Source organism: Anguilla anguilla, chromosome 10 (genome assembly GCF_013347855.1).
Source record: "Anguilla anguilla isolate fAngAng1 chromosome 10, fAngAng1.pri, whole genome shotgun sequence".
In the NCBI taxonomy this organism is placed as follows: Eukaryota; Metazoa; Chordata; class Actinopteri; order Anguilliformes; family Anguillidae; genus Anguilla; species Anguilla anguilla.
The window spans coordinates 9,688,331-9,716,291 of record NC_049210.1 but is presented as its reverse complement, the minus strand read 5'-3'; the positions used below and the strand labels follow the sequence as shown (position 1 = coordinate 9,716,291).

General features: G+C 34.8%; 1 long non-coding RNA gene across 3 annotated transcripts in view; it reads left to right on the top strand.

Annotated features, from left to right (window-relative positions):
* The window catches only part of LOC118206883, a 70,143-nt gene that overhangs the window by 30,116 nt on the left and 12,066 nt on the right, over positions 1-27,961 (top strand). For 2 of the 3 annotated variants that reach the window (XR_004761267.1, XR_004761265.1), the window contains exons 4-5: positions 2,592-2,686; positions 4,167-4,309. This is a non-coding gene — a long non-coding RNA (uncharacterized LOC118206883). Of the gene's footprint in view, positions 1-2,591; positions 2,687-4,166; positions 4,310-4,914; positions 5,545-27,961 lie in introns of those variants that run through there. The other variant, XR_004761266.1, reaches the window with a different exon arrangement.

Sequence of the window (27,961 nt, the reverse complement as noted above, 5' to 3'; positions counted from 1 at the left end):
TCAACCACTTGGAATCTTTGCTAAGCACCTTGATTAGTAGAATCAGGTGTGTACCTGCCCAGTTGGAACAAAAGCCTGCTCCCACACCGGCCCTTTCTGGATAAAATTGAGGACCCCTGCTCTAGGGTAATGTTACCGCCATGAAATTTCCTCTTATACTACTGAAACATCATACATGTTTAAATAAATTTTAAGAAAATGTTTAAAGCCTTACTTTGTTATAATTTTTAATTGTGCTTTGTGTCAAACCTGGAACCAGTCTAAAATGGTTTCACTGCTTTCATGAGGCCTACTGCACAGATTACTAAGAAAAAAGTTTCCTGGTATCACAACGAAAGCTAACCATGTTCATATTTCTTGACTAAAAATGAGAGGTAAATGATTTGTAACCACATTACTATTCCACGGGATCTCCTTTTGAACCAAGACTATGAATAAATCATCCAGATCATAATTATGCTATGTGATATTCAATAATGCAGTAATAATACAGCAGTACCTCAGTGCTCACTAACAAATTGGGTGGTTAGAATTTTCAGCTGAAGCTTAAAAATCTAAGATTAATGGAATCACTTTCAATAAATAAAAAGCAATTGCAATATTACAACTTAAAGTACTATGTCGTGCACCTCTGGTAATCTGCTTACAGTAAATTGCCATTGTACATTGGGATGTGTCATAGCTCTAAAGGCAGGACGAATTCACTGCTAACCCCCGAGTTCAACGCTAAATGAAAACGTACTTTCTAGGTAGTAATTTTTTAAAAAATTTCAGGGCGTCGATGAGAAACCCTTGACGCAGAAACAAGCCCGTTTCTTCAAAGCAAAAAAGGAGAAGAGAAGTGAAATGCCGACATTTCCATTCTCTGCTGGGTTTCCGTCACGTCTCCCTCTGAGGCCAGGCAGAGGCGAGTCTTCAAAAGCTCGATTAATCCACACCCGACTGGGCTTTTTATGTAGCCTGGCTCGGCCCGGTGTCACAGTCTCTGCCTCCTCTTTTTCAATAATTACATTCACTGATCTATCACACGCGAGATAATGGGCCATCCCTCTGTTCACCAAAGTCACAGGTCACTTTTACATCGTCTGCTTCTCCCAGTGTTTTTAAATGCCCTCTTAAATGATATGCATTTGATCTCCTTTGCCCACAGGTTAAACAGTATAACTCATAAAAATGGTGGAGATTTAATTTTCTGAGTTTCGCTCTGGCTCCATAAGTGCTTAATATATCTCGTTAAACTAATGTGTTTACCTGCCTGCCTTTTTTTTAGCCTAGCAAATATTGTAAGGTGTAGAGTTCAGTGTAATTTCTCCTTTGAACAATGGCACTAGTCATAATCACACAACAACTGATTTATGCTGTAAAGCTTTAAGTTTGAGAATACACTGAATCTTCACAATGCAATCTATTTTATGTGCAGACAGCACACAGTAGATCCATTTGCAAAACCACAGCCAGGAAAGAGAGAGCATTTACATCTAGTCTGTGCATTAATGCTATCAGAGCCATGTTTGTTCAGCTTTGTTTAGAATGCCATGCAAACAGAACTTTTAATTGCATCAATGTCACGAGGGCTCACCTCCAACGATTTCCAAAACGTGTTCGCTGCCTGCATTCCAGGTTTGAAGCCAATCTGTTTCCAGGGGAACAACACCTGGAGACATGAAGGATTGCTTTATCATTTATGGCGGCCATGACAAAAAGCAGATGAACTTTGCCGACCTTACCACTGTATCTGCTTGAATGAAACACGGAACTAGCCACTGTGTTGATAGAATTTGTTTTCCCCCCCAGCTTACCAGGCGCTTACAGGTAACTAGCTGTCATGTTACAAGTTACTTGTAGGCACCTGGTGTCATTGTAGCATACATAATGATAACTTGCTTGCAGAACAATAACTTGCTTGCAGGTGAGTGTATTGTATGAGGAGCTATTAGTCCCTCTGGATAACAGAAACTGCTACTGTAGATACCTTAAAAATATAATGTAAAATGGAAATGGTCAAGGCGATTCCAAAAATGAAGAAGGGGGGGGAGGGGGGAAATTATGCTGAAACTAGAATTTTAAACCTGAATCTCATGTGCCCACTCTGGCATTCAGCCTTGTCCACTAAACAAATATTCTTTACGCATGGGCCCTCTCAGGAAGGGAACCGATTGGTTCTAATGAAGTGGTAACAGGATTTATTCTACCAAGACTCTTTTAAAGGTCAGCGCAAGTTATGAAATTGAAGGTGTGAACCCCATTGCACATATTCTCCAAGGTATGCTTAAGATGTGCTGACAGCTGTGCTTGGCTTATAAAACTATGAGGAAAAGTCAAATACTTCAATAATGTATGAAATGTTGACAGCACAGAAAGATATTTTAGATTTTTTTATTCAAGCCAAATGTTAGTGCACATGGTGGAGGTGCCCTTTTGTAATTTTTTGCCCCTGCCCCTTAGAGAGTCTGTGCATGCTGCTGGTTTGTACTGCCTATTTCTCCACCTCTTTCATGCTTTGTCACATCTACTGTTGAACTTGACTTGATAAAGATGGTTGGATGCTCTGTTTTATGGATTAGGCTGCAAGCCTATTGTCTCGTTCACAGATGTATAGTCTGGCCCCGATCGCAAAGAAAGCCGTGAGAGGACACAGCCACCGTTAAAATGGATGAAGTTCACATGTCCACAATGGCACCCGGTGGTATGTTGTAAATCTCCATTAAGACTCAATGGGCTAAGTGCTATTTTGCGAGTAGGCTAGCCTAAATGTGCCTTGACACAACAATGAAGTGTAGCTTGTAGATTCCTATGTCAGAATGCTCTGTCAGAATCAAATGGGGTCTTTGAATTGCATCCCAGTAAATTTCCAGGAGTGGGGAGAATGATAACTGTCTACTGCCACAATGTGCAATTTCAGTCCAGGTCACTTTTTTTAGATGGATACCGTTCTCCCGTTCAAATTCTACCTGCAAACTAAGCAGTGCAATTTAATATATGTCAAACTCTCACTCTGAATTGAATTTTTTCAGGTTGAAGAAGCCTAGGAAATTTTATAGCATTTATTTTAGACTGCAGTTTCTACACTTAAAGAGAAGGAAATGCTTTTTCATACCTGATCACAGTGTTAAGAAAAAATAACTTCTTTCAGCAATGGGCAAATGTTCTATGCTTTATATCACAAATATCTGCTTCAACTTTTATTTTCCCTTGTGCCAGCTTGTTTCAGAGTCGGGGAGGTTTAAAGACAGGGAAACCTTGCATGACTCTTAGATTTTAAAAGTAACAACAATTTCTACGCATTCTTTACCCTAAAGAGCACATTATCCAGACAGATTATTCTGAATTTATCAAGGGGTTTAAATGATAAGGTAAGGACATTTTGACTTCAGACTACAAAATAAAATGCAGTAAGGTCAAATGACTAATTCCTCATTCCAGTGCACTGTATTGTGCATTTTGTGTTTATGATATATTTGCATAGATATACTTGTAAAAAAAAATTCAACACTCCAGTACATTCTGTGTCTGAAACCAGTTAACATAGTGAGTACAGCATGTGAAATTCTTTTATTGTGCATGCTCACTATCAACAGTTACTTGTGTGGAAACTAGCTTGAAAATGAACTATAGAAATGTTTAAATCATTATAATACTTTTCACCAGCTTTATACCCCTGAGTGGTGTCTTGTCTTTGTTGATTACTGCTGAAGTACTTGTATTCCAGTTATTTATAACCTATTTGGCACAATGTCAATCACACGTAATTAGCATTTGACTGTAATTTGGCATTCACACGGTCATTTGAAACATATTGAAATCTGTTCACTTGAGGAGTCATCATTTACATTCTTGGCAATCTGCAATACCAATACTGTAATGGATGACCTTTTACAAACCACACTGAATACTCCCACACAGCTTTACGCACTGTAAGCCAATATCAGTTCTCCTCATCTACACCATACGTGCTGTTTAAATCAGTATCACAACCTGCATGAATGTGAATAGTCAGACTGCTGTGTATTCTCACATTAATAGTAAAATCCATTACTTATGACTTAGCTCAAGAATAAATAGCATGGTGACTGTATTCTTAATAAACATCCCCTATCTATGAAATGTCTATTGTGAGAATGCAATAAGCAATGCAAATACTTTTTTTTCTGTGCTCTTCTACTCAGTTTGGACATGTGAACAGTGAGCTAATGCCAGTCTTGGCCAGGGCTGAGGTGTGCCTGGATATAAATTAAAGGTGACTGTCACCCCAGGCCTCGTTGGAGAAGCACAGAGGCTGAATCCAAGCCAGTTGTTACACAGCTCTGAAGTAAGTCTTGCACACTTATGAGCAATCTCACGCTCACACAGGCTGGTTCCACACTCTCATGCATTTCAATGACAGCTATTGTTCTGGGTTTGCAGCTCTTTAAACAGCAAGTTTAGTATACTTTAAAAAATGAAACAAGGCAAAAAAAAGTTATATTTTCTGAACAAATTGTGTCCCCTGACCCCCCCTCTCTGGTTGATTGTTCATCTTTTCTAACCCCTGGCGATTAATCATTTTTGAAACTTGAGAGCTCTGGTGTTAATTGCTTATAAGAAACTTAAGTTTTTCACCCTCTTCAATGATACATCAGTTTCTTTTGTTTTTTTTTGAAAATTAGATGAAAAGTTGCAGAAAAGTCTTAGGCATTGGGATATATTTATGACAAGAATGCGATTGTGAATTTGCATAGCAATGCAAACTTATTTTTAGACTTTTTCTTTTTTGTTGCTGATACTTTTTTCCCGTATTTCTGGGAACTCATTAATTTTCATCACGAAGGCCCAGCAGTATACCTGAATTTGTATAAGTGAAGAATATAGATTTATAGATTTATATAGCAAATATATTCTCTGTGTTGTCTTCCCTCCCATACTCTAACTCTGCAGGATAAATACATTTAATGCAGGCTTTGCTGAGGTGAAGCGGGATCTATACCCATCAAGACCTACAGACCCAGGAATGCTATCTATTTCCCTTATTTCTACAATATTACGATAATAATGCCATAGCATGATGAACATTAAACATTGTGATGGAACAGAGCTGTTTGCAGACTTAAACATGGTGACACATTTTTGAAAGAGTGTAGGTCTGTGGGTTAAACAGTAATTCCTATGACAAACCTGATGGCTTAATATGTGTGTAATTTATTTTTGATCTTTCGATGATGGACAGTATTGGTGCTTATCATCTGCATTCCCTAGCCAAATTAATGTAAAAGACTTACAAAAAGGAGGATAATGGGGAAAATGTGTGTTGTCTTTGGAGGACTTTTTAAGAAAAAAAAGAAAGAAAAAAACCCTGTGAGAACTAATCATTAAATCTAAACAGGGTTCTCTTCCGATATGGGTGAAAAAGATAGGGAATGGAGAACAGGATCATTTACAATGAGTTGAGAAATATTCATACCGAGCACAGAGGCAGAGGTGGATTTAAAGCAGTTGACACATAAAATGTTTAGGGTCTAGATCCCAGTCGTAGGGACTCTAATAGCCTCTGGGTAGCGATGTATTAAATTTAAATCCCCTTTTTGTTTCTGTAAAAACAGTTCTTGTCCCCTCTGTATTTAATAACTACCTTGTGCCTTGTTTTTTATGGATGTGCAAGGTTTATTTCTGTTTATACTTGGCCAGTTTATTAAAAAAAGACAAATACTCTGTTTTTTTTTAAACTTTTCCAGATGCCTGATTGCTCCTAGCGGGCATCATAAAGTACTTTATGTATTTACGGTATATGTGAGATTATATTTTAAAAATTAATTAATTACATAAGGTTGAAATACTTCAATATGTTTAAAGAACAGAAAGTACAAATATATTTTCTTCTAAACCCAAAGGACTTACATTGGAAGCTTACATTTTTCACAAATTATTACAAGATATATTGTCCCCACCAACCAGAGAGAAAATTACACTTATATAAGCAGAGCCATCTGTGTCTAGTAAATACAGTGCTCTGTAAATCAATATTATTCCAGGGAGCTAATTCAGCAGCGGTAATCACAGTGATTAGACTCACACTAACAGGGTGAATCAGCTCTTCGGCTGTATTAACAACACATTTGGCAGTTAAAGCTGTACTGGGCAGAAAGAGGCTCCATCTTCACACTCCACTTGTTTCTGGTCAATGGAAATTGTTTCCTCTAAGAGCACAATTAGCAAGAGGAGCCACTGTTTTTTTGTCCAATACCTGCGGTTAAAATTTCAATTAAAAAGAGACTTCACCAGAGCAGGAAACTATCATTACTATTTCAAGTTACTTTTCTCTGTTGCTGTGTGTGCTCAACTCTGAGATTACATTCTGGCTCGGATGTACAGTACATCTGCATTTTATATAATGGGGAAAATAAACATGCTAATGTGTGCCAATGACAATGAGCAAATGAGCTTTACTGGCAGCAGTTTAAACCAGCTGGCATGTGAACACAGAACTCGTCGACGCTGTCAGTCAGGGGGACGTGTTCTGTACGTGCTGTCCTCATTCGTCTGCCGTTGTGCAGTGACATGGCAACTGAGCATGTGCTGGGAGGATTTGACAGAGATCGACGGATTCCAGTGGATACAGGGCTCACAGCTCACCAGTCCCTCAGATGTGTATATGCACCGCACTGGGGCTGTTCCGCATCGCCGGGTGGTCCGTCAGCCGGAAAGATGGCAAGTGATTTGATGCGAATTTACAAGATGCGGGGATCACCAGCTGCTTCTCGCTTTCGAAGCAGATGCAATCCTCGACACAAAAAAAATCAATTACGGCACTTGCTGCATCACTACTTATGCATACGCTAAACCGAATGCGATTGATGCTTGGCAGCAGTAACCTTCAGTGAATACTGTTGCTTGAACTGAGGCTGACCTGTGGAGAACATCACATGAACAAAATGGAGGGGGAGGGTGAAAAAATGAAACCAATAAGATAACACCCTTGTGTGATTGCATGAAAAACAAACATAAGTCATTTTTTTGGTGTGGAACTTTTGAGGTGATCGCACATGCGCTAAAAGAAGCACGTGCTACATATTATGCAGCCTAGCAAGTCTGCTTAAGCCCTGACTGGCTCACTGCATTTCACACAGAAACATGATCATGCAAAACTCATGCATATACTAGTATAGGTACCTATGACCATAACAAGGTATGGAATATATACATATTTTTTCAGGGAAAACATTTTTTTTTTAAGGCCTCAAATATATTTTTTAGCATTTGTACTATGGAATTCACAGTCTTGACTTAGTTTTTCCACAATTTTAAATGAGTAATCACATGTTTTCAAACGTTCCTATGGCTTCAATTAGGTTTTAGGGCTCAACCTAGGGTTAGGGTTATGAAAACGATAAGTCTGAGGGTCGAGGCAAGTTTACGGCTGTGTTCAGCAGGTTAAAGAAAGGTTAGGACATTGGTTCTTTTTTGATTTTGGACGAGCCAAAAATTTTGTATATACTAGTACCTATGACCATAACAAGATATGGAATATATACATATTTTTTCAGGGAAAACATTTTTTTTTTTAAGGCCTCAAATATATTTTTTAGCATTTGTACTATGGAATTCACAGTCTTGACTTAGTTTTTCCACAATTTTAAATGAGTAATCACATGTTTTCAAACGTTCCTATGGCTTCAATTAGGTTTTAGGGCTCAACCTAGGGTTAGGGTTATGAAAACGATAAGTCTGAGGGTCGAGGCAAGTTTACGACTGTGTTCAGCAGGTTAAAGAAAGGTTAGGACATTGGTTCTTTTTTGATTTTGGACGAGCCAAAAATTTTGTATATACTAGTATAGGTACCTATGACCATAACAAGGTATGGAATATATACATATTTTTTCAGGGAAAACATTTTTTTTTTTAAGGCCTCAAATATATTTTTTAGCATTTGTACTATGGAATTCACAGTCTTGACTTAGTTTTTCCACAATTTTAAATGAGTAATCACATGTTTTCAAACGTTCCTATGGCTTCAATTAGGTTTTAGGGCTCAACCTAGGGTTAGGGTTATGAAAACGATAAGTCTGAGGGTCGAGGCAAGTTTACGGCTGTGTTCAGCAGGTTAAAGAAAGGTTAGGACATTGGTTCTTTTTTGATTTTGGACGAGCCAAAAATTTTGTATATACTAGTACCTATGACCATAACAAGATATGGAATATATACATATTTTTTCAGGGAAAACATTTTTTTTTTTAAGGCCTCAAATATATTTTTTAGCATTTGTACTATGGAATTCACAGTCTTGACTTAGTTTTTCCACAATTTTAAATGAGTAATCACATGTTTTCAAACGTTCCTATGGCTTCAATTAGGTTTTAGGGCTCAACCTAGGGTTAGGGTTATGAAAACGATAAGTCTGAGGGTCGAGGCAAGTTTACGGCTGTGTTCAGCAGGTTAAAGAAAGGTTAGGACATTGGTTCTTTTTTGATTTTGGACGAGCCAAAAATTTTGTATATACTAGTACCTATGACCATAACAAGATATGGAATATATACATATTTTTTCAGGGAAAACATTTTTTTTTTTAAGGCCTCAATATATTTTTTAGCATTTGTACTATGGAATTCACAGTCTTGACTTAGTTTTTCCACAATTTTAAATGAGTAATCACATGTTTTCAAACGTTCCTATGGCTTCAATTAGGTTTTAGGGCTCAACCTAGGGTTAGGGTTATGAAAACGATAAGTCTGAGGGTCGAGGCAAGTTTACGGCTGTGTTCAGCAGGTTAAAGAAAGGTTAGGACATTGGTTCTTTTTTGATTTTGGACGAGCCAAAAATTTTGTATATACTAGTACCTATGACCATAACAAGATATGGAATATATACATATTTTTTCAGGGAAAACATTTTTTTTTTTAAGGCCTCAAATATATTTTTTAGCATTTGTACTATGGAATTCACAGTCTTGACTTAGTTTTTCCACAATTTTAAATGAGTAATCACATGTTTTCAAACGTTCCTATGGCTTCAATTAGGTTTTAGGGCTCAACCTAGGGTTAGGGTTATGAAAACGATAAGTCTGAGGGTCGAGGCAAGTTTACGGCTGTGTTCAGCAGGTTAAAGAAAGGTTAGGACATTGGTTCTTTTTTGATTTTGGACGAGCCAAAAATTTTGTATATACTAGTACCTATGACCATAACAAGATATGGAATATATACATATTTTTTCAGGGAAAACATTTTTTTTTTTAAGGCCTCAATATATTTTTTAGCATTTGTACTATGGAATTCACAGTCTTGACTTAGTTTTTCCACAATTTTAAATGAGTAATCACATGTTTTCAAACGTTCCTATGGCTTCAATTAGGTTTTAGGGCTCAACCTAGGGTTAGGGTTATGAAAACGATAAGTCTGAGGGTCGAGGCAAGTTTACGGCTGTGTTCAGCAGGTTAAAGAAAGGTTAGGACATTGGTTCTTTTTTGATTTTGGACGAGCCAAAAATTTTGTATATACTAGTACCTATGACCATAACAAGATATGGAATATATACATATTTTTTCAGGGAAAACATTTTTTTTTTTAAGGCCTCAAATATATTTTTTAGCATTTGTACTATGGAATTCACAGTCTTGACTTAGTTTTTCCACAATTTTAAATGAGTAATCACATGTTTTCAAACGTTCCTATGGCTTCAATTAGGTTTTAGGGCTCAACCTAGGGTTAGGGTTATGAAAACGATAAGTCTGAGGGTCGAGGCAAGTTTACGGCTGTGTTCAGCAGGTTAAAGAAAGGTTAGGACATTGGTTCTTTTTTGATTTTGGACGAGCCAAAAATTTTGTATATACTAGTACCTATGACCATAACAAGATATGGAATATATACATATTTTTTCAGGGAAAACATTTTTTTTTTTAAGGCCTCAATATATTTTTTAGCATTTGTACTATGGAATTCACAGTCTTGACTTAGTTTTTCCACAATTTTAAATGAGTAATCACATGTTTTCAAACGTTCCTATGGCTTCAATTAGGTTTTAGGGCTCAACCTAGGGTTAGGGTTATGAAAACGATAAGTCTGAGGGTCGAGGCAAGTTTACGGCTGTGTTCAGCAGGTTAAAGAAAGGTTAGGACATTGGTTCTTTTTTGATTTTGGACGAGCCAAAAATTTTGTATATACTAGTACCTATGACCATAACAAGATATGGAATATATACATATTTTTTCAGGGAAAACATTTTTTTTTTTAAGGCCTCAATATATTTTTTAGCATTTGTACTATGGAATTCACAGTCTTGACTTAGTTTTTCCACAATTTTAAATGAGTAATCACATGTTTTCAAACGTTCCTATGGCTTCAATTAGGTTTTAGGGCTCAACCTAGGGTTAGGGTTATGAAAACGATAAGTCTGAGGGTCGAGGCAAGTTTACGGCTGTGTTCAGCAGGTTAAAGAAAGGTTAGGACATTGGTTCTTTTTTGATTTTGGACGAGCCAAAAATTTTGTATATACTAGTAGGTACCTATGACCATAACAAGATATGGAATATATACATATTTTTTCAGGGAAAACATTTTTTTTTTTAAGGCCTCAATATATTTTTTAGCATTTGTACTATGGAATTCACAGTCTTGACTTAGTTTTTCCACAATTTTAAATGAGTAATCACATGTTTTCAAACGTTCCTATGGCTTCAATTAGGTTTTAGGGCTCAACCTAGGGTTAGGGTTATGAAAACGATAAGTCTGAGGGTCGAGGCAAGTTTACGGCTGTGTTCAGCAGGTTAAAGAAAGGTTAGGACATTGGTTCTTTTTTGATTTTGGACGAGCCAAAAATTTTGTATATACTAGTACCTATGACCATAACAAGATATGGAATATATACATATTTTTTCAGGGAAAACATTTTTTTTTTTAAGGCCTCAATATATTTTTTAGCATTTGTACTATGGAATTCACAGTCTTGACTTAGTTTTTCCACAATTTTAAATGAGTAATCACATGTTTTCAAACGTTCCTATGGCTTCAATTAGGTTTTAGGGCTCAACCTAGGGTTAGGGTTATGAAAACGATAAGTCTGAGGGTCGAGGCAAGTTTACGGCTGTGTTCAGCAGGTTAAAGAAAGGTTAGGACATTGGTTCTTTTTTGATTTTGGACGAGCCAAAAATTTTGTATATACTAGTACCTATGACCATAACAAGATATGGAATATATACATATTTTTTCAGGGAAAACATTTTTTTTTTTAAGGCCTCAATATATTTTTTAGCATTTGTACTATGGAATTCACAGTCTTGACTTAGTTTTTCCACAATTTTAAATGAGTAATCACATGTTTTCAAACGTTCCTATGGCTTCAATTAGGTTTTAGGGCTCAACCTAGGGTTAGGGTTATGAAAACGATAAGTCTGAGGGTCGAGGCAAGTTTACGGCTGTGTTCAGCAGGTTAAAGAAAGGTTAGGACATTGGTTCTTTTTTGATTTTGGACGAGCCAAAAATTTTGTATATACTAGTACCTATGACCATAACAAGATATGGAATATATACATATTTTTTCAGGGAAAACATTTTTTTTTTTAAGGCCTCATATATTTTTTAGCATTTGTACTATGGAATTCACAGTCTTGACTTAGTTTTTCCACAATTTTAAATGAGTAATCACATGTTTTCAAACGTTCCTATGGCTTCAATTAGGTTTTAGGGCTCAACCTAGGGTTAGGGTTATGAAAACGATAAGTCTGAGGGTCGAGGCAAGTTTACGGCTGTGTTCAGCAGGTTAAAGAAAGGTTAGGACATTGGTTCTTTTTTGATTTTGGACGAGCCAAAAATTTTGTATATACTAGTACCTATGACCATAACAAGATATGGAATATATACATATATTTTCAGGGAAAACATTTTTTTTTTTAAGGCCTCAAATATATTTTTTAGCATTTGTACTATGGAATTCACAGTCTTGACTTAGTTTTTCCACAATTTTAAATGAGTAATCACATGTTTTCAAACGTTCCTATGGCTTCAATTAGGTTTTAGGGCTCAACCTAGGGTTAGGGTTATGAAAACGATAAGTCTGAGGGTCGAGGCAAGTTTACGGCTGTGTTCAGCAGGTTAAAGAAAGGTTAGGACATTGGTTCTTTTTTGATTTTGGACGAGCCAAAAATTTTGTATATACTAGTATAGGTACCTATGACCATAACAAGATATGGAATATATACATATTTTTTCAGGGAAAACATTTTTTTTTTAAGGCCTCAAATATATTTTTTAGCATTTGTACTATGGAATTCACAGTCTTGACTTAGTTTTTCCACAATTTTAAATGAGTAATCACATGTTTTCAAACGTTCCTATGGCTTCAATTACGTTTTAGGGCTCAACCTAGGGTTAGGGTTATGAAAACGATAAGTCTGAGGGTCGAGGCAAGTTTACGGCTGTGTTCAGCAGGTTAAAGAAAGGTTAGGACATTGGTTCTTTTTTGATTTTGGACGAGCCAAAAATTTTGTATATACTAGTATAGGTACCTATGACCATAACAAGATATGGAATATATACATATTTTTTCAGGGAAAACATTTTTTTTTTTAAGGCCTCAAATATATTTTTTAGCATTTGTACTATGGAATTCACAGTCTTGACTTAGTTTTTCCACAATTTTAAATGAGTAATCACATGTTTTCAAAAGTTCCTATGGCTTCAATTTCGTTTTAGGGCTCAACCTTAGGGTTAGGGTTATGAAAACGATAAGTCTGAGGGTCGAGGCAAGTTTACGGCTGTGTTCAGCAGGTTAAAGAAAGGTTAGGACATTGGTTCTTTTTTGATTTTGGACGAGCCAAAAATTTTGTATATACTAGTATAGGTACCTATGACCATAACAAGGTATGGAATATATACATATTTTTTCAGGGAAAACATTTTTTTTTTTAAGGCCTCAAATATATTTTTTAGCATTTGTACTATGGAATTCACAGTCTTGACTTAGTTTTTCCACAATTTTAAATGAGTAATCACATGTTTTCAAACGTTCCTATGGCTTCAATTAGGTTTTAGGGCTCAACCTAGGGTTAGGGTTATGAAAACGATAAGTCTGAGGGTCGAGGCAAGTTTACGGCTGTGTTCAGCAGGTTAAAGAAAGGTTAGGACATTGGTTCTTTTTTGATTTTGGACGAGCCAAAAATTTTGTATATACTAGTACCTATGACCATAACAAGATATGGAATATATACATATTTTTTCAGGGAAAACATTTTTTTTTTTAAGGCCTCAAATATATTTTTTAGCATTTGTACTATGGAATTCACAGTCTTGACTTAGTTTTTCCACAATTTTAAATGAGTAATCACATGTTTTCAAACGTTCCTATGGCTTCAATTAGGTTTTAGGGCTCAACCTAGGGTTAGGGTTATGAAAACGATAAGTCTGAGGGTCGAGGCAAGTTTACGGCTGTGTTCAGCAGGTTAAAGAAAGGTTAGGACATTGGTTCTTTTTTGATTTTGGACGAGCCAAAAATTTTGTATATACTAGTACCTATGACCATAACAAGATATGGAATATATACATATTTTTTCAGGGAAAACATTTTTTTTTTTAAGGCCTCAATATATTTTTTAGCATTTGTACTATGGAATTCACAGTCTTGACTTAGTTTTTCCACAATTTTAAATGAGTAATCACATGTTTTCAAACGTTCCTATGGCTTCAATTAGGTTTTAGGGCTCAACCTAGGGTTAGGGTTATGAAAACGATAAGTCTGAGGGTCGAGGCAAGTTTACGGCTGTGTTCAGCAGGTTAAAGAAAGGTTAGGACATTGGTTCTTTTTTGATTTTGGACGAGCCAAAAATTTTGTATATACTAGTACCTATGACCATAACAAGATATGGAATATATACATATTTTTTCAGGGAAAACATTTTTTTTTTTAAGGCCTCAAATATATTTTTTAGCATTTGTACTATGGAATTCACAGTCTTGACTTAGTTTTTCCACAATTTTAAATGAGTAATCACATGTTTTCAAACGTTCCTATGGCTTCAATTAGGTTTTAGGGCTCAACCTAGGGTTAGGGTTATGAAAACGATAAGTCTGAGGGTCGAGGCAAGTTTACGGCTGTGTTCAGCAGGTTAAAGAAAGGTTAGGACATTGGTTCTTTTTTGATTTTGGACGAGCCAAAAATTTTGTATATACTAGTACCTATGACCATAACAAGATATGGAATATATACATATTTTTTCAGGGAAAACATTTTTTTTTTTAAGGCCTCAAATATATTTTTTAGCATTTGTACTATGGAATTCACAGTCTTGACTTAGTTTTTCCACAATTTTAAATGAGTAATCACATGTTTTCAAACGTTCCTATGGCTTCAATTAGGTTTTAGGGCTCAACCTAGGGTTAGGGTTATGAAAACGATAAGTCTGAGGGTCGAGGCAAGTTTACGGCTGTGTTCAGCAGGTTAAAGAAAGGTTAGGACATTGGTTCTTTTTTGATTTTGGACGAGCCAAAAATTTTGTATATACTAGTACCTATGACCATAACAAGATATGGAATATATACATATTTTTTCAGGGAAAACATTTTTTTTTTTAAGGCCTCAAATATATTTTTTAGCATTTGTACTATGGAATTCACAGTCTTGACTTAGTTTTTCCACAATTTTAAATGAGTAATCACATGTTTTCAAACGTTCCTATGGCTTCAATTAGGTTTTAGGGCTCAACCTAGGGTTAGGGTTATGAAAACGATAAGTCTGAGGGTCGAGGCAAGTTTACGGCTGTGTTCAGCAGGTTAAAGAAAGGTTAGGACATTGGTTCTTTTTTGATTTTGGACGAGCCAAAAATTTTGTATATACTAGTACCTATGACCATAACAAGATATGGAATATATACATATTTTTTCAGGGAAAACATTTTTTTTTTAAGGCCTCAAATATATTTTTTAGCATTTGTACTATGGAATTCACAGTCTTGACTTAGTTTTTCCACAATTTTAAATGAGTAATCACACGTTTTCAAAAGTTCCTATGGCTTCAATTACGTTTTAGGGCTCAACTTAGGGTTAGGGTTATGAAAACGATAAGTCTGAGGGTCGAGGCAAGTTTACGGCTGTGTTCAGCAGGTTAAAGAAAGGTTAGGACATTGGTTCTTTTTTGATTTTGGACGAGCCAAAAATTTTGTATATACTAGTACCTATGACCATAACAAGGTATGGAATATATACATATTTTTTCAGGGAAAACATTTTTTTTTTTAAGGCCTCAAATATATTTTTTAGCATTTGTACTATGGAATTCACAGTCTTGACTTAGTTTTTCCACAATTTTAAATGAGTAATCACACGTTTTCAAAAGTTCCTATGGCTTCAATTTCGTTTTAGGGCTCAACTTAGGGTTAGGGTTATGAAAACGATAAGTCTGAGGGTCGAGGCAAGTTTACGGCTGTGTTCAGCAGGTTAAAGAAAGGTTAGGACATTGGTTCTTTTTTGATTTTGGACGAGCCAAAAATTTTGTATATACTAGTACCTATGACCATAACAAGATATGGAATATATACATATTTTTTCAGGGAAAACATTTTTTTTTTTAAGGCCTCAAATATATTTTTTAGCATTTGTACTATAGGAATTCACAGTCTTGACTTAGTTTTTCCACAATTTTAAATGAGTAATCACATGTTTTCAAACGTTCCTATGGCTTCAATTAGGTTTTAGGGCTCAACCTAGGGTTAGGGTTATGAAAACGATAAGTCTGAGGGTCGAGGCAAGTTTACGGCTGTGTTCAGCAGGTTAAAGAAAGGTTAGGACATTGGTTCTTTTTTGATTTTGGACGAGCCAAAAATTTTGTATATACTAGTACCTATGACCATAACAAGGTATGGAATATATACATATTTTTTCAGGGAAAACATTTTTTTTTTTAAGGCCTCAAATATATTTTTTAGCATTTGTACTATGGAATTCACAGTCTTGACTTAGTTTTTCCACAATTTTAAATGAGTAATCACATGTTTTCAAACGTTCCTATGGCTTCAATTAGGTTTTAGGGCTCAACCTAGGGTTAGGGTTATGAAAACGATAAGTCTGAGGGTCGAGGCAAGTTTACGGCTGTGTTCAGCAGGTTAAAGAAAGGTTAGGACATTGGTTCTTTTTTGATTTTGGACGAGCCAAAAATTTTGTATATACTAGTACCTATGACCATAACAAGATATGGAATATATACATATTTTTTCAGGGAAATCATTTTTTTTTTTAAGGCCTCAAATATATTTTTTAGCATTTTTACTATGGAATTCACAGTCTTGACTTAGTTTTTCCACAATTTTAAATGAGTAATCACATGTTTTCAAACGTTCCTATGGCTTCAATTAGGTTTTAGGGCTCAACCTAGGGTTAGGGTTATGAAAACGATAAGTCTGAGGGTCGAGGCAAGTTTACGGCTGTGTTCAGCAGGTTAAAGAAAGGTTAGGACATTGGTTCTTTTTTGATTTTGGACGAGCCAAAAATTTTGTATATACTAGTACCTATGACCATAACAAGATATTGAATATATAAATATTTTTTCAGGGAAAACATTTTATTTTTTAAGGCCTCAAATATATTTTTTAGCATTTGTACTATGGAAATTCACAGTCTTGACTTAGTTTTTCCACAATTTTAAATGAGTAATCACATGTTTTCAAACGTTCCTATGGCTTCAATTAGGTTTTAGGGCTCAACCTAGGGTTAGGGTTATGAAAACGATAAGTCTGAGGGTCGAGGCAAGTTTACGGCTGTGTTCAGCAGGTTAAAGAAAGGTTAGGACATTGGTTCTTTTTTGATTTTGGACGAGCCAAAAATTTTGTATATACTAGTATAGGTACCTATGACCATAACAAGGTATGGAATATATACATATTTTTTCAGGGAAAACATTTTTTTTTTTAAGGCCTCAAATATATTTTTTAGCATTTGTACTATGGAATTCACAGTCTTGACTTAGTTTTTCCACAATTTTAAATGAGTAATCACATGTTTTCAAACGTTCCTATGGCTTCAATTAGGTTTTAGGGCTCAACCTAGGGTTAGGGTTATGAAAACGAAAAGTCTGAGGGTCGAGGCAAGTTTACGGCTGTGTTCAGCAGGTTAAAGAAAGGTTAGGACATTGGTTCTTTTTTGATTTTGGACGAGCCAAACATTTTGTATATACATAGGTACCTATGACCATAGCAAGATATGGAATATATACATATTTTTTCAGGGAAAACATTTTTTTTTTTACGGCCTCAAATATATTTTTTAGCATTTGTACTATGGAATTCACAGTCTTGACTTAGTTTTTCCACAATTTTAAATGAGTAATCACATGTTTTCAAACGTTCCTATGGCTTCAATTAGGTTTTAGGGCTCAACCTAGGGTTAGGGTTATGAAAACGATAAGTCTGAGGGTCGAGGCAAGTTTACGGCTGTGTTCAGCAGGTTAAAGAAAGGTTAGGACATTGGTTCTTTTTTGATTTTGGACGAGCCAAAAATTTTGTATATACTAGTACCTATGACCATAACAAGATATGGAATATATACATATTTTTTCAGGGAAAACATTTTTTTTTTTTAAGGCCTCAAATATATTTTTTAGCATTTGTACTATGGAATTCACAGTCTTGACTTAGTTTTTCCACAATTTTAAATGAGTAATCACATGTTTTCAAACGTTCCTATGGCTTCAATTAGGTTTTAGGGCTCAACCTAGGGTTAGGGTTATGAAAACGATAAGTCTGAGGGTCGAGACAAGTTTACGGCTGTGTTCAGCAAGTTAAAGAAAGGCTAGGACATTTGTTCTTTTTTGATTTTGGACGAGCCAAAAAATTCTTTTATATACTAGTATAGGTACCTATGACCATAACAAGGTATGGAATTTATACATATTTTTTCAGGGAAAACATTTTTTTTTTAAGGCCTCAAATATATTTTTTAGCATTTGTACTATGGAATTCACAGTCTTGACTTAGTTTTTCCACAATTTTAAATGAGTAATCACACGTTTTCAAAAGTTCCTATGGCTTCAATTACGTTTTAGGGCTCAACCTAGGGTTAGGGTTATGAAAACGATAAGTCTGAGGGTCGAGGCAAGTTTACGGCTGTGTTCAGCAGGTTAAAGAAAGGTTAGGACATTGGTTCTTTTTTGATTTTGGACGAGCCAAAAATTTTGTATATACTAGTACCTATGACCATAACAAGATATGGAATATATAGATATTTTTTCAGGGAAAACATTTTTTTTTTAAGGCCTCAAATATATTTTTTAGCATTTGTACTATGGAATTCACAGTCTTGACTTAGTTTTTCCACAATTTTAAATGAGTAATCACATGTTTTCAAACGTTCCTATGGCTTCAATTAGGTTTTAGGGCTCAACCTAGGGTTAGGGTTATGAAAACGATAAGTCTGAGGGTCGAGGCAAGTTTACGGCTGTGTTCAGCAGGTTAAAGAAAGGTTAGGACATTGGTTCTTTTTTGATTTTGGACGAGCCAAAAATTTTGTATATACTAGTACCTATGACCATAACAAGATATGGAATATACACATATTTTTTCAGGGAAAACATTTTTTTTTTTAAGGCCTCAAATATATTTTTTAGCATTTGTACTATGGAATTCACAGTCTTGACTTAGTTTTTCCACAATTTTAAATGAGTAATCACATGTTTTCAAACGTTCCTATGGCTTCAATTAGGTTTTAGGGCTCAACCTAGGGTTAGGGTTATGAAAACGATAAGTCTGAGGGTCGAGGCAAGTTTACGGCTGTGTTCAGCAGGTTAAAGAAAGGTTAGGACATTGGTTCTTTTTTGATTTTGGACGAGCCAAAAATTTTGTATATACTAGTACCTATGACCATAACAAGATATGGAATATATACATATTTTTTCAGGGAAAACATTTTTTTTTTAAGGCCTCAAATATATTTTTTAGCATTTGTACTATGGAATTCACAGTCTTGACTTAGTTTTTCCACAATTTTAAATGAGTAATCACATGTTTTCAAATGTTCCTATGGCTTCAATTAGGTTTTAGGGCTCAACCTAGGGTTAGGGTTATGAAAACGATAAGTCTGAGGGTCGAGGCAAGTTTACGGCTGTGTTCAGCAGGTTAAAGAAAGGTTAGGACATTGGTTCTTTTTTGATTTTGGACGAGCCAAAAATTTTGTATATACTAGTACCTATGACCATAACAAGATATGGAATATATACATATTTTTTCAGGGAAAACATTTTTTTTTTTAAGGCCTCAAATATATTTTTTAGCATTTGTACTATGGAATTCACAGTCTTGACTTAGTTTTTCCACAATTTTAAATGAGTAATCACATGTTTTCAAACGTTCCTATGGCTTCAATTCGGTTTTAGGGCTCAACCTAGGGTTAGGGTTATGAAAACGATAAGTCTGAGGGTCGAGGTAAGTTTACGGCTATGTTCAGCAGGTTAAAGAAAGGTTAGGACATTGGTTCTTTTTTGATTTTGGACGAGCCAAAAATTTTGTATATACTAGTACCTATGACCATAACAAGATATGGAATATATACATATTTTTTCAGGGAAAACATTTTTTTTTTTAAGGCCTCAAATATATTTTTTAGCATTTGTACTATGGAATTCACAGTCTTGACTTTGTTTTTCCACATTTTTAAATGAGTAATCACATGTTTTCAAACGTTCCTATGGCTTCAATTAGGTTTTAGGGCTCAACCTAGGGTTAGGGTTATGAAAACGATAAGTCTGAGGGTCGAGGCAAGTTTACGGCTGTGTTCAGCAGGTTAAAGAAAGGTTAGGACATTGGTTCTTTTTTGATTTTGGACGAGCCAAAAATTTTGTATATACTAGTACCTATGACCATAACAAGATATGGAATATATACATATTTTTTCAGGGAAAACATTTTTTTTTTTCAAGGCCTCATATATTTTTTAGCATTTGTACTATGGAATTCACTGTCTTGACTTAGTTTTTCCACAATTTTAAATTAGTAATCACATGTTTTCAAACGTTCCTATGGCTTCAATTAGGTTTTAGGGCTCAACCTAGGGTTAGGGTTATGAAAACGATAAGTCTGAGGGTCGAGGCAAGTTCACGGCTGTGTTCAGCAGGTTAAAGAAAGGTTAGGACATTGGTTCTTTTTTTGATTTTGGACGAGCCAAAAATTTTGTATATACTAGTACCTATGACCATAACAAGATATGGAATATATACATATTTTTTCAGGGAAAACATTTTTTTTTTTAAGGCCTCAAATATATTTTTTAGCATTTGTACTATGGAATTCACAGTCTTGACTTAGTTTTTCCACAATTTTAAATGAGTAATCACATGTTTTCAAATGTTCCTATGGCTTCAATTAGGTTTTAGGGCTCAACCTAGGGTTAGGGTTATGAAAACGATAAGTCTGAGGGTCGAGGCAAGTTTACGGCTGTGTTCAGCAGGTTAAAGAAAGGTTAGGACATTGGTTCTTTTTTGATTTTGGACGAGCCAAAAATTTTGTATATACTAGTACCTATGACCATAACAAGATATGGAATATATACTTATTTTTTCAGGGAAAACATTTTTTTTTTTAAGGCCTCATATATTTTTTAGCATTTGTACTATGGAATTCACAGTCTTGACTTAGTTTTTCCACAATTTTAAATGAGTAATCACATGTTTTCAAACGTTCCTATGGCTTCAATTCGGTTTTAGGGCTCAACCTAGGGTTAGGGTTATGAAAACGATAAGTCTGAGGGTCGAGGCAAGTTTACGGCTATGTTCAGCAGGTTAAAGAAAGGTTAGGACATTGGTTCTTTTTTGATTTTGGACTAGCCAAAAATTTTGTATATACTAGTACCTATGACCATAACAAGATATGGAATATATACATATTTTTTCAGGGAAAACATTTTTTTTTTTAAGGCCTCAAATATATTTTTTAGCATTTGTACTATGGAATTCACAGTCTTGACTTTGTTTTTCCACAATTTTAAATGAGTAATCACATGTTTTCAAACGTTCCTATGGCTTCAATTAGGTTTTAGGGCTCAACCTAGGGTTAGGGTTATGAAAACGATAAGTCTGAGGGTCGAGGCAAGTTTACGGCTGTGTTCAGCAGGTTAAAGAAAGGTTAGGACATTGGTTCTTTTTTGATTTTGGACGAGCCAAAAATTTTGTATATACTAGTACCTATGACCATAACAAGATATGGAATATATACATATTTTTTCAGGGAAAACATTTTTTTTTTTTAAGGCCTCATATATTTTTTAGCATTTGTACTATGGAATTCACAGTCTTGACTTAGTTTTTCCACAATTTTAAATGAGTAATCACATGTTTTCAAACGTTCCTATGGCTTCAATTAGGTTTTAGGGCTCAACCTAGGGTTAGGGTTATGAAAACGATAAGTCTGATGGTCGAGGCAAGTTTACGGCTGTGTTCAGCAGGTTAAAGAAAGGTTAGGACATTGGTTCTTTTTTGATTTTGGACGAGCCAAAAATTTTGTATATACTAGTACCTATGACCATAACAAGATATGGAATATATACATATTTTTTCAGGGAAAACATTTTTTTTTTTTAAGGCCTCATATATTTTTTAGCATTTGTACTATGGAATTCACAGTCTTGACTTAGTTTTTCCACAATTTTAAATGAGTAATCACATGTTTTCAAACGTTCCTATGGCTTCAATTAGGTTTTAGGGCTCAACCTAGGGTTAGGGTTATGAAAACGATAAGTCTGATGGTCGAGGCAAGTTTACGGCTGTGTTCAGCAGGTTAAAGAAAGGTTAGGACATTGGTTCTTTTTTGATTTTGGACGAGCCAAAAATTTTGTATATACTAGTACCTATGACCATAACAAGATATGGAATATATACATATTTTTTCAGGGAAAACATTTTTTTTTTTAAGGCCTCAAATATATTTTTTAGCATTTGTACTATGGAATTCACAGTCTTGACTTAGTTTTTCCACAATTTTAAATGAGTAATCACATGTTTTCAAACGTTCCTATGGCTTCAATTAGGTTTTAGGGCTCAACCTAGGGTTAGGGTTATGAAAACGATAAGTCTGAGGGTCGAGGCAAGTTTACGGCTGTGTTCAGCAGGTTAAAGAAAGGTTAGGACATTGGTTCTTTTTTGATTTTGGACGAGCCAAAAATTTTGTATATACTAGTACCTATGACCATAACAAGATATGGAATATATACATATTTTTTCAGGGAAAACATTTTTTTTTTTAAGGCCTCAAATATATTTTTTAGCATTTGTACTATGGAATTCACAGTCTTGACTTAGTTTTTCCACAATTTTAAATGAGTAATCACATGTTTTCAAACGTTCCTATGGCTTCAATTCGGTTTTAGGGCTCAACCTAGGGTTAGGGTTATGAAAACGATAAGTCTGAGGGTCGAGGTAAGTTTACGGCTATGTTCAGCAGGTTAAAGAAAGGTTAGGACATTGGTTCTTTTTTGATTTTGGACGAGCCAAAAATTTTGTATATACTAGTACCTATGACCATAACAAGATATGGAATATATACATATTTTTTCAGGGAAAACATTTTTTTTTTTAAGGCCTCAAATATATTTTTTAGCATTTGTACTATGGAATTCACAGTCTTGACTTTGTTTTTCCACATTTTTAAATGAGTAATCACATGTTTTCAAACGTTCCTATGGCTTCAATTAGGTTTTAGGGCTCAACCTAGGGTTAGGGTTATGAAAACGATAAGTCTGAGGGTCGAGGCAAGTTTACGGCTGTGTTCAGCAGGTTAAAGAAAGGTTAGGACATTGGTTCTTTTTTGATTTTGGACGAGCCAAAAATTTTGTATATACTAGTACCTATGACCATAACAAGATATGGAATATATACATATTTTTTCAGGGAAAACATTTTTTTTTTTCAAGGCCTCATATATTTTTTAGCATTTGTACTATGGAATTCACTGTCTTGACTTAGTTTTTCCACAATTTTAAATTAGTAATCACATGTTTTCAAACGTTCCTATGGCTTCAATTAGGTTTTAGGGCTCAACCTAGGGTTAGGGTTATGAAAACGATAAGTCTGAGGGTCGAGGCAAGTTTACGGCTGTGTTCAGCAGGTTAAAGAAAGGTTAGGACATTGGTTCTTTTTTTGATTTTGGACGAGCCAAAAATTTTGTATATACTAGTACCTATGACCATAACAAGATATGGAATATATACATATTTTTTCAGGGAAAACATTTTTTTTTTTAAGGCCTCAAATATATTTTTTAGCATTTGTACTATGGAATTCACAGTCTTGACTTAGTTTTTCCACAATTTTAAATGAGTAATCACATGTTTTCAAATGTTCCTATGGCTTCAATTAGGTTTTAGGGCTCAACCTAGGGTTAGGGTTATGAAAACGATAAGTCTGAGGGTCGAGGCAAGTTTACGGCTGTGTTCAGCAGGTTAAAGAAAGGTTAGGACATTGGTTCTTTTTTGATTTTGGACGAGCCAAAAATTTTGTATATACTAGTACCTATGACCATAACAAGATATGGAATATATACTTATTTTTTCAGGGAAAACATTTTTTTTTTTAAGGCCTCATATATTTTTTAGCATTTGTACTATGGAATTCACAGTCTTGACTTAGTTTTTCCACAATTTTAAATGAGTAATCACATGTTTTCAAACGTTCCTATGGCTTCAATTCGGTTTTAGGGCTCAACCTAGGGTTAGGGTTATGAAAACGATAAGTCTGAGGGTCGAGGCAAGTTTACGGCTATGTTCAGCAGGTTAAAGAAAGGTTAGGACATTGGTTCTTTTTTGATTTTGGACTAGCCAAAAATTTTGTATATACTAGTACCTATGACCATAACAAGATATGGAATATATACATATTTTTTCAGGGAAAACATTTTTTTTTTTAAGGCCTCAAATATATTTTTTAGCATTTGTACTATGGAATTCACAGTCTTGACTTTGTTTTTCCACAATTTTAAATGAGTAATCACATGTTTTCAAACGTTCCTATGGCTTCAATTAGGTTTTAGGGCTCAACCTAGGGTTAGGGTTATGAAAACGATAAGTCTGAGGGTCGAGGCAAGTTTACGGCTGTGTTCAGCAGGTTAAAGAAAGGTTAGGACATTGGTTCTTTTTTGATTTTGGACGAGCCAAAAATTTTGTATATACTAGTACCTATGACCATAACAAGATATGGAATATATACATATTTTTTCAGGGAAAACATTTTTTTTTTTTAAGGCCTCATATATTTTTTAGCATTTGTACTATGGAATTCACAGTCTTGACTTAGTTTTTCCACAATTTTAAATGAGTAATCACATGTTTTCAAACGTTCCTATGGCTTCAATTAGGTTTTAGGGCTCAACCTAGGGTTAGGGTTATGAAAACGATAAGTCTGATGGTCGAGGCAAGTTTACGGCTGTGTTCAGCAGGTTAAAGAAAGGTTAGGACATTGGTTCTTTTTTGATTTTGGACGAGCCAAAAATTTTGTATATACTAGTACCTATGACCATAACAAGATATGGAATATATACATATTTTTTCAGGGAAAACATTTTTTTTTTTTAAGGCCTCATATATTTTTTAGCATTTGTACTATGGAATTCACAGTCTTGACTTAGTTTTTCCACAATTTTAAATGAGTAATCACATGTTTTCAAACGTTCCTATGGCTTCAATTAGGTTTTAGGGCTCAACCTAGGGTTAGGGTTATGAAAACGATAAGTCTGATGGTCGAGGCAAGTTTACGGCTGTGTTCAGCAGGTTAAAGAAAGGTTAGGACATTGGTTCTTTTTTGATTTTGGACGAGCCAAAAATTTTGTATATACTAGTACCTATGACCATAACAAGATATGGAATATATACATATTTTTTCAGGGAAAACATTTTTTTTTTTAAGGCCTCAAATATATTTTTTAGCATTTGTACTATGGAATTCACAGTCTTGACTTAGTTTTTCCACAATTTTAAATGAGTAATCACATGTTTTCAAACGTTCCTATGGCTTCAATTAGGTTTTAGGGCTCAACCTAGGGTTAGGGTTATGAAAACGATAAGTCTGAGGGTCGAGGCAAGTTTACGGCTGCGTTCAGCAGGTTAAAGAAAGGTTAGGACATTGGTTCTTTTTTGATTTTGGACGAGCCAAAAAATTTTTTATATACTAGTATAGGTACCTATGACCATAACAAGGTATGGAATATATACATATTTTTTCAGGGAAAACATTTTTTTTTTAAGGCCTCAAATATATTTTTTAGCATTTGTACTATGGAATTCACAGTCTTGACTTAGTTTTTCCACAATTTTAAATGAGTAATCACACGTTTTCAAAAGTTCCTATGGCTTCAATTACGTTTTAGGGCTCAACCTAGGGTTAGGGTTATGAAAACGATAAGTCTGAGGGTCGAGGCAAGTTTACGGCTGTGTTCAGCGGGTTAAAGAAAGGTTAGGACGTTGGTTCTTTTTTGATTTTGGACGAGCCAAAAATTTTGTGTATACTAGTATAGGTGTACCTATGACCATAACAAGCTATGGAATATATACATATTTTTTCAGGGAAAACGTTTTTTGTTTAAGGCCTCAAATATATTTTTTAGCATTTGTACTATGGAATTCACAGTCTTGACTTAGTTTTTCCACAATTTTAAATGAGTAATCACATTTTTTCAAAAGTTCTTATGGCTTCAATTACGTTTTAGGGCTCAACTTCGGGTTAGGGTTATGAAAACGATAAGTCTGAGGGTCGAGGCAAGTTCACGGCTGTGTTCAGCAGGTTAAAGAAAGGTTAGGACATTGGTTCTTTTTGATTTTGGACGAGCCAAAAATTTGGTATATACTAGTACCTATGACCATAACAAGATATGGAATATATACATATTTTTTCAGGGAAAACATTTTTTTTTTTAAGGCCTCAAATATATTTTTTAGCATTTGTACTATGGAATTCACAGTCTTGACTTAGTTTTTCCACAATTTTAAATGAGTAATCACATGTTTTCAAAAGTTCCTATGGCTTCAATTACGTTTTAGGGCTCAACTTAGGGTTAGGGTTACGAAAACGATAAGTCTGAGGGTCGAGGCAAGTTTACGGCTGTGTTCAGCAGGTTAAAGAAAGGTTAGGACATTGGTTCTTTTTTGATTTTGGACGAGCCAAAAATTTTGTGACCATAACAAGATATGGAATATATACATATTTTTTCAGGGAAAACATTTTTTTTTTAAGGCCTCAAATAAATTTTTTAGCATTTGTTCTATGGAATTCACAGTCTTGACTTAGTTTTTCCACAATTTTAAATGAGTAATCACATGTTTTCAAAAGTTCCTATGGCTTCTTTTACGTTTTAGGGCTCAACCTAGGGTTAGGGTTATGAAAACGATAAGTCTGAGGGTCGAGGCAAGTTTACGGCTGTGTTCAGCAGGTTAAAGAAAGGTTAGGACATTGGTTCTTTTTTGATTTTGGACGAGCCAAAAATTTTGTGTATACTAGTATAGGTACCTATGACCATAACAAGATATGGAATATATACATATTTTTTCAGGGAAAACGTTTTTTGTTTAAGGCCTCAAATATATTTTTTAGCATTTGTACTATGGAATTCACAGTCTTGACTTAGTTTTTCCACAATTTTAAATGAGTAATCACATTTTTTCAAAAGTTCCTATGGCTTCAATTACGTTTTAGGGCTCAACTTCGGGTTAGGGTTATGAAAACTATAAGTCTGAGGGTCGAGGCAAGTTTACGGCTGTGTTCAGCAGGTTAAAGAAAGGTTAGGACATTGGTTCTTTTTTGATTTTGGACGAGCCAAAAATTTTGTGTATACTAGTACCTATGACCATAAAAAGATATGGAATATATACATATTTTTTCAGGGAAAACATTTTTTTTTAAGGCCTCAAATATATTTTTTAGCATTTGTACTATGGAATTCACAGTCTTGACTTAGTTTTTCCACAATTTTAAATGAGTAATCACATGTTTTCAAAAGTTCCTATGGCTTCAATTACGTTTTAGGGCTCAACTTAGGGTTAGGGTTACGAAAACGATAAGTCTGAGGGTCGAGGCAAGTTTACGGCTGTGTTCAGCAGGTTAAAGAAAGGTTAGGACATTGGTTCTTTTTTGATTTTGGACGAGCCAAAAATTTTGTATATACTAGTAACTATGACCATAACAAGATATGGAATATATACATATTTTTTCAGGGAAAACATTTTTTTTTTAAGGCCTCAAATATATTTTTTAGCATTTGTACTATGGAATTCACAGTCTTGACTTAGTTTTTCCACAATTTTAAATGAGTAATCACATGTTTTCAAAAGTTCCTATGGCTTCAATTACGTTTTAGGGCTCAACTTAGGGTTAGGGTTATGAAAACGATAAGTCTGAGGGTCGAGGCAAGTTTACGGCTGTGTTCAGCAGGTTAAAGAAAGGTTAGGACATTTGTTCTTTTTTGATTTTGGACGAGCCAAAAATTTTGTATATACTAGTACCTATGACCATAACAAGATATGGAATATATACATATTTTTTCAGGGAAAACATTTTTTTTTTTAAGGCCTCAAATATATTTTTTAGCATCTGTAATATGGAATTCACAGTCTTGACTTATTTTTTCCACAATTTTAAATGAGTAATCACATGTTTTCAAAAGTTCCTATGGCTTTAATTACGTTTTAGGGCTCAACTTAGGGTTAGGGTTATGAAAACGATAAGTCTGAGGGTCGAGGCAAGTTTACGGCTGTGTTCAGCAGGTTAAAGAAAGGTTAGGACATTGGTTCTTTTTTGATTTTGGACGAGCCAAAGATTTTGTGTATACTAGTACCTATGACCATAACAAGATATGGAATATATACATATTTTTTCAGGGAAAACATTTTTTTTTTTAAGGCCTCATATATTTTTTAGCATTTTTACTATGGACTTCACAGTCTTGACTTAGTTTTTCCACAATTTTAAATGAGTAATCGCATGTTTTCAAATGTTCCTATGGCTTCTATTACGTTTTAGGGCTCAACTTAGGGTTAGGGTTATGAAA